This window comes from Durio zibethinus, chromosome 15 (genome assembly GCF_047325235.1).
Source record: "Durio zibethinus cultivar Kanyao isolate XHJ-2024 chromosome 15, ASM4732523v1, whole genome shotgun sequence".
NCBI classification, from domain to species: Eukaryota; Viridiplantae; Streptophyta; class Magnoliopsida; order Malvales; family Malvaceae; genus Durio; species Durio zibethinus.
This window is the reverse complement of record NC_143176.1, coordinates 12,626,606-12,641,837: the sequence shown is the minus strand read 5'-3', so window position 1 is coordinate 12,641,837 and position 15,232 is coordinate 12,626,606. Positions and strand designations below refer to the sequence as shown.

At 29.9% G+C, this 15,232-nt stretch overlaps 1 non-coding gene across 1 annotated transcript; it reads left to right on the top strand.

Annotated features, from left to right (window-relative positions):
- Nucleotides 1-4,110: 4,110 nt before the first annotated feature.
- On the top strand, nt 4,111-4,217 carry LOC149514685 (small nucleolar RNA R71). Its single transcript, XR_016328408.1, has one exon. It is a non-coding gene; the product is annotated as a small nucleolar RNA R71 (small nucleolar RNA).
- The last annotated feature ends 11,015 nt before the right edge of the window (nt 4,218-15,232 follow it).

The following is a 15,232-nucleotide window of genomic DNA, read 5'->3' as shown; positions in this document are numbered from 1 at the left end:
AATGTTTCTTTTTTACTTAGATTGATCCAAAGCAATACCTCTTTTGCATTACATTACATTCATTACATACATGTAAATTAATAAAAGTAAATTAATAATAATAATAATAGTAATAACAATAATGATTATACCATGTGTCATAACATATAGATCTGTAAATCTATAGCTAGACTTAACTAAATGAGTCACCACCAATCTTTTTTATCTAGGTGTGATTGGCCACCTAAGGAATCTATCCTTTTAAGAAGTTCCGAAGCTTGACTAAGGGTCCCTAAAAGAATAGGTTTGGGTTTACAAACCAGAATAGGGTTTGAAAGTTTGGTTATATATGGGGAAGGTTATAGCACCCCCACATACCCATCGAAAAGATGGTACCATTTATTTTAAATTTATCCTAAGGTCATAGTTCTAATGGTTTTAAAATTTAATATTGAATATTGTATATAATTCTTAAGATTCTCCACCAATTTGGTAGAACTCTTAAAAATATTTTCTCACGTTTGGAGTATTCAAGAATCCCATTTATTTTCTTGGAGAGGCTCCGTCATCAGAAAATCATTTTATTTTGATTTTTTTTATTTGAAAATATATCTATTATTCCACCATTTGGGCCAAATTAGAAATATTTTCTCTCTTGAATTTTTCAATTTTCCACCATTTAGGCCTATTTAGAAATTCTTTTTTTTCTTCATTCTTTTATTTTCGAAAAGGAAATATTATGAAAATTATTTTTTATTGAAATTTCATTTAAATTTTTTCACCATTTGGGACAAATTTAAAGAAATTTCTCACCTAGAGATTTCTTAGAAAATTTACCATTTGAAATTTTTAAAAATCTCATCCTTGGATAATTGTAAAATATTTTCAACGAAAAATTTTTATTTTTTAATTTTTTTCTCTCTTTTTTTTTGTTTGAAAATAAATATTAATTATTGTTATTGAAATTTTATCTAAATTATTTCACCATTTGGGATAAATTTAAAACAAAATTTCTCACCTACGAATTTATAGAAATTTACCATTTGAAATTCTATAAATTCCATCATTGGATAATTAATACTTATTCTCAAAAATATTTTATTTTTTCTATTTTTTCCTAAGTTTATTCATGCAAAAATACTTAAAAAAATAAATAAATTAATTAAAAAATAAAAATACCCAAATAGGAAAACGACTTAGCTCGATGGTTTTGGTGGCTTAACTACAAGCACAGCAAGTGGCTTAGGGGACACGACTTGGCGGCTCGACTCGGCTTAAAGGATCTATTGATACACGGGTCAAGTACAAGTTAAAAATGGGTCAGCACTACAAGTCGGGTCGCCCGAATGAAAAACGTGTGGATCTTGGTTTTCTTAAATGCCAAAACGACATTGTTTTGGAAGCGATATAAAAGCTTAAATCTTATCTTTTTCCACAGATTTCTCTTTCCCCCTCACTCTCTTCCTTTTTATTTTCTCTCCTTCTCTCTCTAAAAATTAAAGAATTTTGATTGAATCTTTACTGAACTCTAGAAAAAGTTATTAGAATATGGGTTATTTGGCAAGATGTTCATTCAAAATTTTAATAGCACTGGAATTTTCTACCGAATTCTAAAAAACTTGTTAAAAAATTCAACCAACATTGAAAAACTCACCAAAAAATTCATCAAAAACTAGAAATTTTTGTTGAAATTTGGGAATTTTCTAGATTTTTCCAAAAAAAATCCTTTTTTTTTAAACCCAAAAAAGCTTGAAATTTTTTCTGTGTGATCTGCCTCTCCGATTTTCATGTCTCTTTTTTTTGTGTTTCTATGTGTCCTGTATGATTTGTGTAGGCATCTATTTATAGGGTTTTGATTCAAGAACCACAAACCAAAAAAGATTTCAATCCCTTCTAAATTTTAACTCCTAATCTTAATTCAACTTAAACACCTATTTTTTCATTTTTTCCATTTTTTATTATTTTTTATTTTTTAGTAGCAAAATCAATCCAAATAGACCCTCAAACAAATTGGGGTGTCTACACCATGCATTCTAATTCATGAATAATAAAGAAAGGTTCAAAGATAGCAAAGTAAAAAAAATCAGCTCAAGAAAGTTCCACACAAGTATAATACCCGTTTTAATTCTCGAGTTATGGAAGAAGAAGATTTAGCTAGGTTTGAAAAGGTCGAGAAGCACAAGAAGAGATAAAGGAGAGAGTGATAGAAATACAATTGCATATCGAGGCATAGATGTTTAAGTTAAGACAATTATTAACTAGCTCTCTAAAAGACAAAGAAGTTGCTAGCACATAGGGATTAAAAGATGGGATTAATATAGAGGGAATTAGCATAATCTTCAAGATTCGCTCCATCTCGAGTTCATACTTCCTGAAGAATATATTTGCAGCCACTAGCCACATAACCTTTCATTTTTGTTGGACCTTCTATTAGTCAACCCCAACTTTACATTGGTGCTAAACTTTCTGCTAGTCAACTTTAGGTACATGTGAATGTCAATCTAAGATTGAGTCCTATCAATCCTGTCATTGTACTAAATTTAGGTGATCTTATTGAACAAGAAAAGCTATATGTCATGTCTATTAGAAGAGCATTCTATAAAATACTATATTGCCACCAAAGATATGATTCAGACTTTGATTGACTCAGATCCCATAAAGTTTAAAGAACTAGTTAGTGCTTTTAATGATTGATAGCAATGGAATTATGAGTGAATAATGCTAAAGTGGCAAATGGGAAACTTTTGCTTTTGTAACTTTGAATGTAATGTCTAGAGCACCATTGGGATTGTGAATTTTAGATCTAGTCTATATGTTTGCATTGCATGAGTGGACATTGCACATCATAATGTTTTATGGATTTATATTATCATATGAAGTCTTTTTATTTCCTTTAAGTTATGTATATTGTAGTCTTTCTTTGAAACAAAATTAGGGAAAAGAGAAAAATATTAGATTTGTATAAAAGGCCCATGTAGTTAAGTACCAAGGCATATAAGTGTCTGTTCTGATTATTAACATTTAGTATTAATTATATTATTTTTGGTTTGTTACAACATAGAAAATTTTCTTAAAAATTGTTTAGTTTTAAACAAATGAAAATAAAATAGCCTTATGTGAAATATAATTGTTGATACTCTGCTTAGATGTAAGAGAGTTGCAGATAATTATCATTTATAAAGAACGTTATTTTATGTTTTTTTTTTTAAAGAACGTTACAATAAATTTTAGATGAAAAGACTATTTTTGAATTTTGCTTTCATGTTGGAGATTTTGAGGGTATTTCTTTAATCTAAAATTTTCAAAATACTCTCAAATAAATTTTCTTTAAATTAATCTCATTTTTTAAAAATAAATAGAATTATTATTAAATCTTAAAATGGAACCATTTTTATCTAAAACCAATGATAGCGCATTATTAATTAGTACAAATTCTATGGGCATGAAGGTTTTAATCCTTCTTCATGTGTAACTGACTCCCGAACCTAATCTTGTTTTAGTAGACCAAAACCATCTTTTTAATAAAGCTCTAAATCTATTTTATTAAGAAGATAAAATTTTTAAGTGACCAATCACACCCTTAAAAGGATTAGTGGTAACCCCCTATGTTTTTTATGGTTTTAAATTTTACATCCAGTAATAGAGTCTCTAGATCGATATGTTATAATAGTTGTTTGATTGGTTCCAAGAAAAATTTAGGTGGTTTTGCCATCCAGAGTTGTAGGTATTACTATAGGGATTGCTGTATTGCTTGGCTTGTTAGATGTATTGGACTGAGTCTACTCTAAACTAGCATCTTTTAGTGGAATGGGGTCCTTCACAGATATCACAAGAGACAAAAAGATTTTGTATAGCATTCACATGGTAGGCTTAGGTTGGTTTTCTAAGGCTTCAATCTTTTTGGTGAAAACAACTAATTACGAATTGATAGAAGTAATAGCATCAAACTTAAATAAACCAGTAGACATTTACTAACCTTTCAATCCCTGCCACAAATAACCATATTTTCAATAGGCTTATTTTTTTCTTCAGAAGTCTTGCTCATAATTGCCTTCCAGCAACTGAACCTAAGGTGGTTTTCATGGGTAGTGTGAGACCATTATAAAAGATTTGGATTTGAAGCCACTAGGTAATCCATGGTGTAGGAATTTCTTTAACAGCTCCTTCAATCATTCTCATCCACCATATAATGTTTCACCATCTGCTTGTAGAAAGGTGGTGATCTCATTGCTTAACTTTGCTGTCTTGGTTGGTGGGAAAAGCTTTTTCTAAAAACTTTTGGACCAAATCATCCCATGTGGTGATGGAACCAAGTGGTAATGACGAGAACCAACTTTTTGCCTTATTCCTAATAGAAAAAAGAAATAATCTTAGTCTAATTACTTCATAAAAAATACTATTATAGGGCAATGTATCACATAATTTAGAAAGGTGGAGATTTAGATCATTGCTTGGTAACCTTCCAAACTAAACAAAAGTTTAGACCATTTATATAATTGAAGGCTTTATTACAAAGTTATTGGCTTGGATAGCTAGCCTTCTAATAGATGGTTAAAAACCATCTGCATTGGGAATTGCATAGTCTCTTAAGGTTCTTTGCCTTTCATTTTTTGTATTAGCCAAGGGTGTTGGTACAGATGTTGTTGATTGCTCTTTTCTCCTTCTTCTAAATGTTCTTTCAATTTCTTAATTAATAAGAGCTAAGTTAACACTTTTAGATCTACGTCTGCAAATAAGAAAGGATAAAAAAAAAAGTAAATAAATAGAAGAAAAGGTTTATATTATAAGAAATTAAGAATTCTTTATTGATATTAAAAACACTAATATACCCCTAACAACTTTGCCAAAAACTTGATTGCTATTTTTTGTGTAGCCTACAAGTGTACAAATTAAGTAATAAAAGAAAGTATTCTAGTATAGTTTCCTTAAGAATTATAGAATGTAATATTTGGTTGCTCTTCAAATACCAATGATGAAAATTTCAGATCTTATATCTAAACAAATAGAAATTTAAAGTTAGGTTGCAAGAAAAGTAAAAGTTAAATGTGATGTGTAGGCAGAGATCTTAACTGCACCAATTGTTGCTTGGGAAGTAAAAGGAGATTGCCAAATTCTAGATCTAAGAAAATAAGAATTTAAAGCTTGGAAATTCAAGAAACTTGATAAAGCTGAATGCTTGTAGTAAACTTGGAATAAAGATTGCATGAAAAGCACTTAAAGAACATAAAAAAAAATGGTAGCAGAATCTTACGACAAGTAAAAAATGCTTCAATCAATCTTTAAAGAAAAAGAATTCTTTTTGTTAAAATAAAAATTATAAAAACAAGATTTGAAACTTGTAAACAATAAAAGAAAATATCTTGAAAAAAATACTTATTAAATTAAAATAAAAGTATTTAAAGAATAAAAGTTTTGTTATTGGCAAATCTATCACCTAAGCCAATAACTCAACTAAAGAACTAAAAGAAATAAGAACTAAGAACTAAAAAAGAGAAGACAAGTGAGGGGTGGGATAATGGAAAAAGAGTGAATTGCCTCCTTATTTATAATGGAGGGTTCAGCCAAGGTTTACAAGAGCTGTTTTTAAATTCAAACTCTAAATGATAAGCTTGATCTTCATCTTTGAAGGTGTCTTAGCCGAATAAGACTTCTTCAAGCTTGAGCATGCTTGGACAAATGGGGTCTTGATGATGCAATCTTGGCCTTTGATTGAATCTTAATCAAATGTTAGTAAATTTCCTCTCCTAGATTTGGCTAAGGCTTGGAAATTCAAAAGTAAGTTGATTTTTATCCAATTCTTGAAATCAATCCTACTCGAAGTCAAAATCTTCAAGGCTAAGTAATAAGTCTCATGGTGACCTTCAAAATCATCTTGGCTGAATGTACCTAGCTTTTATTATGGAAAATCACATGAATGTTCTTTTGGATAGAGTTTTGGCTGAATAGGATAAAGCTTGGAGTGTCTAGGATTTTACAAATTAAGCTCCCCTTTGCATGGCCAAATGGATAGAGTCTTTATATAACCATAATTTCTTCATGGTTAAGCAAATAGGTCATGCTTGGATCAAAACTTCTCTTTGGCCAAACATGATAGAGTTTAAGTGAGCTTGGATTAGCATGCAGCCCTTCTTGGAATAGAGGTGGCCAAATGCATTATGGGAAAATCCTTGTGGAAGTGAAACTCTATGAATATGGATTAAGTTGGTTTGACTATGTGCTTCCAAGCTTGGGCCAAACTTTGCTCCTTGTATACTTGCATGTGTCGCTTGTATGAAAATGATAACCATGAGCATGAAACCTTAAAATCATGAAAACAACATAAAAAGCACTAAAAATCGTTCAAAATTTAAAATTTAGCACCATTTTCAGCTTGTAAAAACACAATATATTTAGGTGCTATCAACTATGCATCAAATGGTGCTTTAACTAAATTTGATGGAGATTCTTCAAACACAACTATGAGCTTTTTAGCTTTTATTTCAACTTTGACTCTTCATTTAAAGCAAATAAAATAAATGTGCTAGGAAAAAATCCTATTAAATTTTTTCCCAAACAAAAAAATATGCCAAAAACAAATCTTGCTAACTTCACATTTAAAAACTCCCAGAAATTGGAAATATGGTCAATGAACAATTCCCAGCATTGAAGCTGAAGTCTTTATTATCTAAAAAGATATAGAAAATACAAGTTGCTATCTTAAAGCCAATTAAAGAAAGCTATGTATTTTTTCTTTGTTACTTTTTCTCTCTTAATAGCATCAAATGAGATAATTCTAATGCTTCCCTACTATAATTTTTCTCTCATAGTTATTTTTTTTTCTTTGCTTCTCTTTTTATATTGTTTGGTATTAAAAGATCATCCAATACTTTTACTTTTTTTTCTCTGTATTATATAACCTAAAAATGAAGAAAAAATAAATTTATGGGTGAAGAAAAGGGAACATAACTTGCAATGAGATGTAGGTTTTTTATATGCCCACTTTGATCTATTATATGTTTTCTCTTCTCTATTATTTATATTTTTCATTATTAAGAACTCATGCAAAAGTCGGTTCATTTAATTTAATAGGCATGTTTTTTTGGTTTAATGTTATGGTTTCTATTCATTGCTTAATCAATATTCAAGAAACATTCAAAGTCATTTTATTTGCAATATTGTAAGCAAAATACTATTGAGAGTTCAAATTGTGGTCTAGTCTTTTAGGTAGCTGGTGCATCTTGATAGAGAATTAGGTTAAAAGTATTTGTCAATGCATTAGTTAAATATTTTTTGTGTTTGTATATAAAAAAATTAAGAGATTTTTGTGAATCTAGATGCATAATTATGGTCATGCCATTTCTTGCAATATTTTGTTATGATGTCTAGATTCAAATAAAGGTAAACCAAAATTTAGAAAACATGGTTTGGTAGAGTGATCTTTGATTAGGTTTTTGAAGGCTGGGAATAGTTAAACCTCTAAGTTGCCCATCGATCCCCTTTCTTCAATCCACCACTTTGAACAAGAAAACAAAATATTTTAGAGCATATCCTGCTTACCATTTGTTGTATACATTAGCAAGTATTTGATGATCCCTGGGACTTAACTTTTGCTAACAAAGCAATACACAGGGATTTGGAACTAAATATAATAATTAAGGTAATTATTGGTTTTACATATATGCCTTAATCAGTAGAATTTGCTATAGGTCATATTTTTAATTACAAACTTGTGATAACTTATTTATTAAAAGTTTTGAACTCATCATAAGAATTAAACCTTGATTGGTATTCATAGTAGGCCACAAATAGTAGTATTTAAAATCATGCTAGTCAGTGAAATATTCTATTTAATTAGTTCTCAGATCCATCGACTCTACAATTACTGCCAATGACTTGGAACTTTGTTTTAGCTATTCCAAGTGTTGAACAGATTAAACATCAATTAATGAGACAATATTGATAATTTTTATTAGCTAATAATTTTTTTAGTTAATTTTTATTTTATTTTATGAAATAAAAAGGAAAATTTTTATTGTATTGAAAACTTTTATAAATACTCCCTTACATTGGTGGTATTTATAAAAATCTTCTCAAATAAAGATTTCATAGGCATCGCTACTTAGAGTACTTTAAAATCTCATCATTTGATAAAAATTTCCTTTCCTTATTTTTTGTTCTTTTTTCTTTTTTACGAATTTAAAACTATCAAAAATTTTGAAATCACTTTCTTTTCTTTTTTGTTACCATTGTTATTATTTTTTATTATCTCTTTGTATATTTTTATTTTATAAAGTTCATTTTAATTTTTTTTAATAAAACTATAAAACATTTAAACCTTATTTTTCATTATTTACTTTTATGTATTTATTATTATAAATTTTATATTTTATTTTTTATCATTAATACATTTATTTTAACATGTCCTAACTTATAAATTAAAATACTTAAAACAACACAAATAAATAAATAAATGGAATAAATAAATAAATACTAATTTTTTGCCAATCAATGGTGAGTCAATGTTGGTCAATGGTGGTCAATGTCAGCCAACGATGGTCAATGTCGGGTGGTTTAGTGGTAGTCCAAAACTAATTTAGTTAGACTAGTTAGCAAAGGAGCAAGTCATGGGTTGGATACGTGGACCTCAAGTTAGGTCACAGGTCATGCATGAATCTTAAGCCTTTAAAATGACACTGTTTCACTTTTTTTTTAATAAAAACCTAAATTTTTTTATTTCATTTTATTTTTGATTTCTCTCTCTGAAAAAACAAAAGCTCGTAGGTTGCCTCCTCTTTTCTAGATTCTAACAATGTGCTATGTCAACAGCCAACTGCCATCGCTGGTCACCAAAAATTAAAAAAAAAGCTACAAAAAACTCTTTTGGCCTTATCTAACCCTTTCTAGCTTTCTTTTCTTCCAAAACACCTCAAATCTCCTAGATCGAGCTAAAAGTTTTCGATCAAAACCTTTTATTTTCATTTTTGGTGTTGAAATCCTAGCTACCAAGGCCATGATATTTTTTGTGTTTGTGTTTTTTTTGTTGTAGATAGTATGGTTTTTTCTCTTTTTTGTTTTTTTGATTTTTGGCAAAGTTTTTTTTTTAGCTTTTTCTGTTTGGCAAAGTTTTTTTTGTTGGTTTCATTTTGGCAATCTTTTTTTTTTGGTTAGTAGTGTTTATTTGTTGATGGATTCTTTTATGGATTTTTTTATGGGTTTTTTGGTACTGTGTTGAATAAGGGAGTGTTGTGGGTTTTGGTTGAGGGTGGACAAGCTGTTTGAGGGTGGTTTTTGGTAGAACTTAGGTGAAGGGATATCGCATGGGTGTTGAAGGGTGTTTTGATGTTTAGCTAGGGGTTTGTCAGGGCTGGTGCATGTTGAGGGTCAACTAGGTCTATGTCGGGACTAGAGGATGGGTGACAGAGGTGAGTTTTGGGTGGTGACTAGAGGGTTTCGATTCTAATAATGGGCAATGTGCTAGGTGATTTGGGGTTGGGTATGGCTGGTGCTTAGGTCTAGGCTATGAAGTTAAGGGTTTTGCAAAGGCCAATTTTAAGGATGGTGTTTAGGTTTTTATGGAAAAAATGGGCTATGTTGGTGCAAGCAAGGGTTTGGTGAGTGCCTAGAAAAAAAATGGATGCTTTCCTTAGTCCTTTTAATTTGTGTATTTCCATATTGGACAAAATTTGTAGGGTGATGATTGGTTAGGGCTTCAGGGTATAGGTTTCAGTGGTAGTTAGGAGATTGGTAAAGGACATGGTAGAGGGGTTAAGATGGCACTAGTGCCATGCATGGCACCACTGTATTCTCTTTTTTTTATTGTTGATTAATTAATTATTTTATTTAATATTATTTTTTATTAATTTTAATACAATTAAATAGAAGTCAAACAAAATTTGATGTCTATAGCTACCACATTTGGCACATTGTTAAGAAATAAGGCAAAGACAAAGATAGCGATTTTGTCTAAAGTCAAAAGTTATTTTTTAATTAATTTTTTTTGGCATATGAAGGAGTTCGTCTTATTAGAGATTGAACAACTTCAAAGTTCAAATCAAAATGCTCATCTTACCAGAGGCTTGACAACTTTTAAAAATTTAAATGGCTCCTCTAAGTAGAAGCTCAACAACTTCAAAAATTCTCTTCATGAAAAAGATTCATCTAAACAAAGGCTCAACAACTTTTAAAAAATTTAAACATTTTGCTTGGAGGTCTTATGAATCATTCAAATCTTTGCTTGAAAGTCTTCGAAATCATGTAAAAAATTTGTGATTTTGCCCAGAGGTCATTGGAAATCATTTAGAAATCTAAGATTTTGCCTACAGGACTTACCAATCATTTTTAAAAATTTTTCTTGTAAAAAGGAAACATTCAAATTTTAAGATCTTTTAAAGTTCAGATATCAGCATTGAAAAATTTTGTAAATAATTTGATCACAACATTTTTCTTAACAAGTGTGAATTTCATTAGACATAAAATCTAGGTGCCAGCTAAACTGGGTTTGAATCTTGTTAGTGCCAACTAATTTGGGCTTAAGGTACCTATTAATTTGGGCTTAAGTGCCAACTAATCTTAGGCTTAAAGTGCTAGCTCATATAGGCTTGATTCTTATCTAGGTGCCAACTAAACTGGGTTCAAAGAGCCAACTAATCTAGCTTGGGTGCTAGCTAATCTGGGCTTAAAGTGCTTGCTAAATTGGGTTTAAAGTTCTAGTTAATCTAGGTTTGATTCTTATCTGGGTGGTAGCTAAACTAGGCTTAAAGTGCCAACTAATCTAGACTTGGTTGCTAGCTAATTTGGGCTTAGTCATCATTTGGGTACCCACTAAATTGGGCTTAATCTTGTCTTATATCGTATCTCATCTTTTTTCATTAATTTTTTCAACAACCTCTCCATTTTTTGTAGATCATTTTTCTTTCAACTTTTTCAAATTTTTTTGACATTTTGGTCTTTTATCATACTATTTTGTTTTTTCTTATAGAATTCCTTATCTCTTTTTACCCTTTTTTTTTTTTTGCTATTTCTCCTTTCTTTTTCCATTTTTTTAATTTTTTTCTTTTTTTTTTATTTACAAAGTCGACAAACACAATCATGATATAAATGTCTATTTTCATCTAATGATTGAATATGAATGTCTATGCAAATTCTTGATGTAACTATAGGTGACCTTTTTTTGTAATGCCACTATAAATACTTTTTTATAATACAGATGCAATGATGCAAATGCAAATGTCTTTATTATTATGCAAATGTGAATGCCTTGGTTATGGTGGAGATGATGTAAATGTGAATGTCCTTCTCTTGATACAAATACTGCAAATGTCTTTTTCATGATATAAATGCGAATGTAAATGTCTTTCTTATGATGCACACATCAATGCGAGAGCAAGTGATGCAAATACGAATGTTTTTTTTTTATTTTTATACCATGTGGATCAAATGTCTTTTTGATGATACACATGTCAATGCGAATGCAACCAACGAAAATGTGAATACTTTTTTTTTGTGTTTTTTTGTTGTTTTTTTTAAAAGATCTCTATTCATATTTTTAATGTTTACTTTTTACCAAAATGATCTCAGCATTCTGTACAAAATGCCTAAATAATTTTTGAACTTTTCAAAAGTGATCACAAAATTGCCCTACATAAAGTATCTTTATAATCAATGAGAAAAGTTTAAAACTTATGACTTTTGAATCTCTTAAAAATTGATGATTACTATTTGGAATGCTTATGGATGTGGGTAATTTACAATTCAATTCTTTTCATTGGTGGGCATATCTTAATGAAGGCTTGACAATGTTTGCAAGGATTTCTCTTAGGCTCACAAAAGAGATAATTTTTCTAAAACACTTTTTGTTCTTGAAAACATGATACTTCAATGTGCGTAAAAGCTAACCATTATTTTTCAAAAAATATTTGGAAAGAGAAAAAGGCTAGTTTTTTATTTTCATTTTTTAGTGAAATGCAAAGTCTTTAATGGGTACTAATTCTTCTAAAAGTTTTGCATTGAGACTTTTTTATTCTGGATGGAACCTTGAAACTCTAAAATTCTTTTAAAGTTTCAAGAGTGGCTATAACTAAATTGCCCTTTTTGTGTTTTCACTTTAGAGTTTTATTTTCTAACAATGAAGAACTTGGTAAAATCTTGCCAAATACTAGCAGGTATATACAAATTTTCAAGGACATAGGTTTTCAATTCAATTGTCTACATTTGATCAAATGAACTTTTCAAAGTATTTAATGTAGGTCGAGGTTCAGGGTTCTAAAAGAATATATAAATGGGCTCAAAATATGTTATTAAAGGTACTTAGGCCAAAGATCTTACGAAGCATTCTTTAGATGAAAAGCCATGTGTCTTTTTTTCCTTAGTCTTTTTTTTTTTTGAAAACAATTGACTTCAACTCAAGCATTATACTTTCTTGAATCCTGTTTTCCTTTTTACTTGGAATTTTGATTGATACTTCATTCACTTTTTACCTTGGGTCTTTATCTTTAAGGTGTATGTCTTTTCTTTTTTGCTCTTTCTTTTTTTTTTGCACTTTTTCTTTTTCTTTCTTTTTTTTTTTTGTGAAACATTTGACTTCATCTTTAGCAAACTACTTTCTTGAATTCTGAAGCCTCGTTCACTTTTTACTCTAGACTCTTATCTCTGAGGTGCATGTTAGATGCTCTTGATATCAAACACTTTCCTTAAAGTTAGGCTCTTGAAAATATTCTTATTTTGCCCCCAATGTAAAAAGCAGTCCTTGGTTGAGGTTTATTTTGGAACAAGAAATTTAACAGACTCAAATGCGTAGCAAGTGGATAATTTTTCTATATGTGAATGATAGGGAAAGATGGCCATTCAACATTTCAAACAGGATCACTTAGATAAAAGAGCAAATTATTTGAAGAAAGAGATAAAAGGCTTCTTTTTGTTTTTGTTTTTATTTTTGTGTTATAACCATCAATTGTTTTTGCGTGACTGATGCTTCATCTTGTTTTCCATTTAAGGTTCTTATGACAGTGAAAATCAAGTTGTATCAAATGTCCCAAATTTGATCATAGTGTTCACAAAAAAGCTCATTTTGGTTTTAAATTGTTTGGCATTTTTGGTAAAATGAGGGAAAAAGTTATTAATGCATGAAACAAATTGTCTTAAGTGAGAAGGAATTTTGCTTCTTTTAGTCAATATGCTTAATATAAGAAACAAGGGGTACTTGAGAAAGAAAGTTCAAGCAATTTTTGTGTCTATGGTTATCAAAATAATTTGGATGGTCCAATCATATTGGCAAAATTTAACACACATTGAATTACTAGTTAAAAATTTGAAAGAATGTCTTGCTTAGTTTTCTAAATTTAAAATGAATTTTCAAAATTGACCTATTTTGTTCATTGCCCAAGCAAAGATTATTAGCTCAATATATCAAATGATGACAAGGTTCACAAGTTGAAATCCATGCCCCTTAAAGGATTATGATTGGTAAGTGAAGTTGTTCAAAAGGATTGAAGCATGTGAGCAGTCAAAGAAAGGTGTGAAGTTATTTGATGGGTTTATTTTTTAATAGTAATCACCAATTACGTTGAGATTCTTGCCATTTAAAAAATGTATATTTCATTTTGAAAAAGCCTATTTTTTTTTCCAAAAAATTTTTTAATAAACCTAAAAACTGCTTATATGGGACTTTATTCTCAAATAATTACAAATCAATTTTTTCAAATTTATATCACACAAGAGTTAGAAAATAATATTTACAAATCAACAAAAATCCGAAAATTAAAATCCTTTTTATAGGGTGTTTCTATTTTTATGACTTTTAGGAACTAATTCAAATTCAACAAAATTTTATTTTTTATTTTTAGAAATAAGAAAAAAATTTAAAATTTAAAACTGAAAAGGACTTAAAAATTTCCAATGTCAACAAATTTATGAGATAATGTGATGTACCATATCCATTTATTTAATGCAAGCATTCAAGACCAATTCAAAATTCACATTTTTAATAATGGTCTCAGGATGATATACAAGCTTAAAAAATCCTCTACTTTAGAATCTTGACCCTTAATTCCACCATTATCAATCATCAAAGCCACCAACTAGCTCTTTAAACTTTGTGGGATTTGCATTGATTAAAGGCCAAACCATATCCTTGAAGACAATGCAATTTTCTTTGGAATGTCCTTTGACCCCATCATGGTATTCACATTTAGCATTGGGATCATACCCCTTTGTGTAAGAAGGCTTCTAGGCTTTACAGGGTAGGAGAAATCATATGACTATTGACGAGCAATGGGAAAAGCTTCATGTAGGATGTTGGAAGTGAATGGTGTGTTTTGACTTTCTTTATTTTGTGGTTTTATGGATGGTTTGAGTTGATCTTTCATTTTGTGAATACTTATGGTAAAAGATTCTGAGGAAAGGGTATTTGTACATAAGGATGAAATGGTTAAGGAAAGTCATTGGCCTAAGGTGTCAAATTGTAAAAAGGTTGGGGTAGGTGCGATTACCAATGGCCGACCACTAAATCTTCATGTATCATGCTAAAGTTTTCCTTATTTCACCTTTTAATAGTTATTTCTTGAGCACATTCACCAGAAATACTTCCATTCCTTTCATCATGAATCTTTGCACTAGTATCCATAATTCTTCCCTTTTTTATTTCATCCTTAATTCTACCAACAGTGAATAGTAAATTTGTAAATTCTAAAAAAATGTTACTGATCAACCAATCATAGTAAGAAAAAGGAAGAGTATCTACAACTAGGGAATTCAACTCCTTATTAGTGAGGGGTGGTCATACTTGTAGCATTACCTCTTTTCATCTAGTGGCATATTCTTTGTAGCTTTCATTGAGGCTCATTTTCATGTTTTGAAGGGCTAATCGATCTAGGGTTATTTTTAACATGTGCTAGTATCACTTCAAAAATGCTCGAGATAAATCCCTTTAAGTATGAATTTACATCTTTCCAAACTATAGTACCAATTGGCAGCTACCTCCGTCAAACTTTCTTAAAAGATGTGAATAAGTAATTGTTCATTACGGGTATACCTAACCATTTTATTATAGTATCGAGTTAAATACATCTTAGGGCATCTGTTTCCATCATATTTCTTAAATGTCAAAACCTTGAACTTTGCAGGATAACTAAGTCAAAAACTAGGCTAAGCTCATTGGCATTAACTTTCTTGAAGATATCATTTCTTTCAATTACCTTAAGTCTCTCTTCCAACAAATTGTACTTACTTTTCAACTCGATATTCTCAACCAACTTTGGCAGCCCTTTCAGCTTCTTCT